Consider the following 5,799-nt stretch of genomic DNA (forward strand, 5'->3'; position numbering starts at 1 on the left):
TAAGTTACTTGGATGAGGTCAATGAACGACCAAGAGGTCCATGGTCTAGGTTGGTGACCTCCATTGCATTTAGGAGGGGCTTGTATCTAAGGTGTTCTCAAGTAGAACAACCTACATTATAATTTGTTGTTGTGGAGGCCTGCGTGCGCGCGGCCCGCTTAAAAAAATTAAGTGAGGGTTAGAAGGGAAAAATTGGTGTACCTTTGGTATCATCTGAATCTTTTTATTTTTTGAAAATAGAACATCTAATTTATTACTCTCTTCGTTCCAAATTATATGATATTTTGGACATTTCACATCTATTAAGAAATGTAGTTAATTTTGCATGGAAAATACATATTATGAGTTGTTTTACAAAATTGTCCTTAATAAATGATAAATTAAAGAATTGAAAGAAGATAAAATAATAAATAATTAAGGGTATTTTAAAGAAGAGAATAGAAAAAAAATAACATTAATGCTTCATTTGTATTGTAAAACGACTTATAATTCGGAATTTCGAAAGAAAATATCTTGAATAAAGCAGGACGAGCCTGCTTAGTGTAGTCTACAGGGCCGGCCCTAGGCATAGGCCGCGAGTGCGACGGCCTAGGGGCCATGCCCGTAGGGGGCCCTAAATTTTTTTATAGGGGGGTGTATATAGCAAAGCTAAGGAAAAAGTGGGGTGCGTATAGTAATTCATACCAGCAGGCCTAAATCTGAATCATTTTCTCGGTCCATTAGGAATAAAATAGAAAGAAAAAAAAACGTGGAAAGGCCCAATAAAGAGAAAAATAATGGAAAGGGCTCAACTAACACACAAACAAAAATTTCTTTTGAGCAATTAGAAAGACAGATGAAAAAGGAAACCTAAAAAGAAAAACTAAAAGGTTCCAAAGTCAGTCATTCTCTCCATGTGAATTGTTTTAGGTGTTTTTTTTTTCTTTCTTATTCCAATTCTATTTGATAATATTGTTTCAATTCTCTAATTGCTTCAAGTGTTGAATTCTAATTATGTTTTTTTTTCTTATTCCAATTCTCTTTGATAATCATTGTTTTCAATTATCTAATTGCTTCAGGTGTTGAATTTTAAAATTCTAATTGAATGATTTATGTTTTTTCCAGTTGAATTTTTTATTTTTCCATATAGCATGATTTATTCAAAATCAAGAGTTCACGTACTGTACATAAAACACAGTACACGTTGAACTTGAATATCAATTTTTGATATTTTTTTTAATTAATTGTTTGTACCGATAGACTACACTAGTAGGACAGTACACGTGATTTTTGTATGATTCACAAAAGTTAATGTTTTTGGATGATAATGAGTTGAACGAATGTTGTGTTAAATTTCACTCAACTTTTTCTCATGGCGATTTATCAAATGTCGATGTTCACGATCTTTTCTCATAATTAAAAGTGTTACAATGCACTTTGCCGACTGAAATAATGAATGCCTTGGATATTCTTAAATTTGTCAGACTTGCAGATTGTTATCCAAATGTAGCAATTGTTTACAGAGTTTTATTGACGGTGCCCATGACTGTAGCATCAGCAGAGAGAAGTTTTTCAAAATTGAAGTTGATTAAAACCTACTTGAGGTCATCAATGTCACAAGATAGATTGAACAGTTTGGCTACTTTGTCAATTGAGAAGGAAATGTTGAAGAATATTGATGTTGATGTCATTATAAATGATTTTGCATCTCAAAAAGATCGAAAAAACAACTTTTAACTTCACGAGTAAAAGAGAAGTTTTTTGGATATTTTGTGCAACTATTGTATATTCTCAATGATGGTTTATATCTATGTGTCATAGTTTTATTAGAGTTGTTTTCTCTATAGATAGGTTGTTATCCATACCTATAATTTTACTTAACTTTGTTGGGTTAGGTTCGGCCCCCCCAACTTTTTTGTTTTGTTTTTCCTTTTTATTAATAATATATAGGATGAGGTGTATTTGACACACAATATTTTGGGGTGCCAGCATAGCTTGGATGTCAAAATATCGTATTATAGTGACTTGGGGTGCCAGCATAGCTGGGATGTCAACCACTATAACCAATACATGTCTCATTCATCATTTATCAGAAGAAAAAAAAATTATTATGTAATACAAAGGGCCCTTTTTTCATACTATATCCAAGGCCTGTAAAACTCTAGGAACGGCCCTGGTAGTCTATCACAACAGCAATTCTCGTTTATACCATGCAACTTCACGATCTTCCTACTTATATTTACAACAGGTTAGATAAGATCATGTTAGATAAGATGACAAAGATTTTCCTTTGGGGGGCAATGGGCTCTTTCGATCTTGTAATCATGTTAATTGGAATATGGTTATAGTTCCTAAACGCTTTGGTGGCCTAGGTATTTGTGAAGTTAGGCTTACTCATTTAGTTTTGCTTGGTAGGTTAGTGTGGAACATGCTTCATAATAAAGATAAATTGCATGCTTCATAAAATGGTCTAGAAAACAGATGTCTTTAAGGATTTATAATTAAGAAACTATTTATAAAAAGGTTAAAATATGGTTTTAGTCCCTGCAAATATGCCTCGTTTTGGTTTTAGTCCCTGTAAAAAAAAAATTGTTTTTGGTCCCTGCAAAATTTTTTGTTTTTGAAAATAGTCCCTGATCCCACTTTTGTGATGATTTGCATACGTGACACATTATAACTGAATCAATTTTGTAGTTTTTGGTCCCTGCAAAATATTTTGTTTTTAAAAAAGGCCCCTGCAAAAATTTTTATTTTTGAAAATAGTCCCTGGAGGGACTATTTTTTAAAACCAATATTTGATTTGGCATAAATATCTCAACAAACTTTTGATCTTATCTATTAAATATTTTACTTAACTTTTTTTATTGAATTCCTAATATTTTATGTAACATAAATATCTCAACAAATTACATACGATACCTTTCAACTATAAATCATCAATCAATCATTCATACAATCAATAGTATAAAATGTTTTTTATGCCATGTGTTACTTCCACGTTTATTCGCAATATTTTTATTATTTTTTCTATTTTTTAAAACCAATATTTGATTTGGCATAAATATCTCAACAAACTTTTGATCTTATCTATTATATATTTTACTTAACTTTTTCATTGAATTTTTAATATTTTATGTAACAGAAATATTTCAACAGAAATAACACAAATTCCTAAAAGTTTATTTTATTATATATGTGTTAATATTTTTACTAAATCCAATTAATTTTATCGGTATGTGCATCAATAAATTTACGAGTATTTATAATATGATATATTTTATTATATTTGTATGTATTTATTAAGATATTCATCCTATTCCAAGCCGTGATAAATTTTATTTGCGGATATCTTTCATATAATTTTTTTTATCTTCTTGAATATGGCCCCGTTTGGATTGACTTATTTTGAGCTTATGTGGGCTTATCTACTCCCATAAGCCTTTTTAAAGGTGTTTGGGTAAATAAATAAAAATAGCTTATCATAGTTTCATAAGCTGCTTATGCCATATTTTAATAAGCCTAAATTTTCAGCTTACTCTCCGGCTTAACAAGGAGCTTATGAATTTATGTAACCTCCATCGATTCTCTCTGGATCCACTTTTTCAAAACATATATTTTTATTTTATTTTTTTGTTTTTAGAAAAAAAAAAACATATATTTTAATTATAATGTTAGTTATCTTTGATTGTGCATGAGTAACAAAATTGCTATATACTTATCTTACTAAAGTAACACACGTAACTAAGATTTTTTTTAAGGATGATTTTTATTATTTTTTTGTTACGTAACAAAATGAAACTGAATAAAAAAAACAAACTTAATTTGTCTTTTTTTGGTAACAAACTGTACATTAATATCTATATATATGGTAAGTTTACAATCATAATTTCTCAAGTTTATATTTATATTATTATACTTTTTTTTAAAAGAAAGCTTATCATATATTATTATACTTGTGTATAATGATGTTTAGACTATTTATTTACACCTCGAATGTTAATTTTGTCTTATATGAATATTGATATTTTTTTAAGGACGAATATTGATTATACTATATATATAATTATAATTAATATATTATAATATTGTTTTTTACATCTTGATTAATTTTATCAAAAAAAATCTTGATAATTGTGGTTCGATTCTTTGATTTTTTCGTTAAATTAAAAATATTTAAGATTTTGATAATTGCTTATGTAATGTCACATCCAAACACTTCAATTTATGTAAGTACTTTTTAGTGTACATATTCAAACATAAATAGCTTATCAAGTATAAGAGCTTATGATGTAAGTTCTAATGTTATAAGCCCTAATGCTTTAAGCATCTATATAAGCTGTTTATCCAAACGGGGCCAAAGTCTAACCCGGGCAACGCCGGATAAATACACTAGTTACTATTTTATATGGTTCTCTCTTAACTTAGTCTAAGTGACATTAATTTTGAGTCATTAGGATTGAGCAAATCTCATTTTCTCTTTTCATCTCCAAATTAGGGTTCTAATATTCTTCCTTCGTCTTAATTCTTCTTCATCTTCTGCTTCTTTCAATATTTCTTTTTTGAAGGTCCTTCTTTTAATTTCTTGTTCATTAGCTAATCTGCACAAAGCAAGACCGCAAAATTTTTCTTTGACAAACGTGAACTACAAATCAAATTATAGAAACAGAAACAAAAAGATACTACCAAATATGTACGTGCATATTTGGTAGTTGCGTGATCACGGACAAAAATACATTATAAAAAGGATTTTAGTTCTCAAGTACAGAAACACGTTTCACTATAGGACATGAAAACCTTTGGCCCCAAAAATATACGGTATCAGCTCCTGGATATGAACATCATCATCATGGCCACAATCACACAATTATTAGCTCTTTAAAGCAAAATAACAATGTCCACTCACAATGAACAATATGTTGTTACTAACCTAACCCAATAAAAAACTAAACCACAAGTGATTTGATTTGGTTACAATTAAGTTAAAAGAAATTTATTTTTTATTTGAATTAAAGTTGAAAACAACTCACACCCACTCTTGCCTAACTTGTCTCCCATAGTAGATTTAATTAGCACACTTTAGTTAATCTATCTATTCCCCACAACTAGAAATTCTTTTATAATCCTACCAAAAAAAGAAATTCTTTTACAAATTTGTAGCATCATTCGCAGAACATAACCGACTAAAAATGATGCCTTTTAACTCACTTAGGTTTGTTTAGTGGTATTGACTTTGAGACTTTAGAGTGTATTCTTTCTCGAGATTTTGAATTTGATTCTCTCTGATGTTAATTTTGAGTGGCTTAATTTAACTTCTTAAATATGAAACATGTTTGTTTCTATAAATGAAGGGATATGTGTCATCTAAAACTCACGTACATAACAGTAAGAACCTGACTGACAATGTCAAACTAAAATATAATTGCATTGCCAATTAAGCTAGACATTGTTGAATAAAACATGTTTCTTATAGATGATAACATGAAATATGAAACATATGATGGTAAAATAATTGCAGTTAATTACCCATTTGTCTCTTATTATAACACCGTTGTCGTACTATGTATAGTGATGTTGATTAAAGAGGCGGACAAAATTATCAAACATCACAAACACATTTATTTCCTTTTTTCTGAATTTGATTGGATTGGATTACGATGTTTCAACAATAATAACTAATATAAAATATGAAACATGTACGTTTAGAAAGAAAGAAAAAAATATGGAATATGAAACATATTTTTTTTATTTGCACTAGCAATAGCTGAAATAGGAAACATGTTTATATTGTAATGTTCCGAGTGAAGGTGTCCAACTCTATAT

At 29.2% G+C, this 5,799-nt stretch overlaps 1 non-coding gene across 1 annotated transcript; it reads left to right on the forward strand.

Annotated features, from left to right (window-relative positions):
- LOC112421425 (U1 spliceosomal RNA) lies at positions 1–160 on the forward strand. Its single transcript, XR_003011758.1, has one exon. It is a non-coding gene; the product is annotated as a U1 spliceosomal RNA (small nuclear RNA).
- Positions 161–5,799: the final 5,639 nt, after the last annotated feature.

The sequence above is a fragment of the Medicago truncatula genome, chromosome 4 (genome assembly GCF_003473485.1).
Source record: "Medicago truncatula cultivar Jemalong A17 chromosome 4, MtrunA17r5.0-ANR, whole genome shotgun sequence".
In the NCBI taxonomy this organism is placed as follows: Eukaryota; Viridiplantae; Streptophyta; class Magnoliopsida; order Fabales; family Fabaceae; genus Medicago; species Medicago truncatula.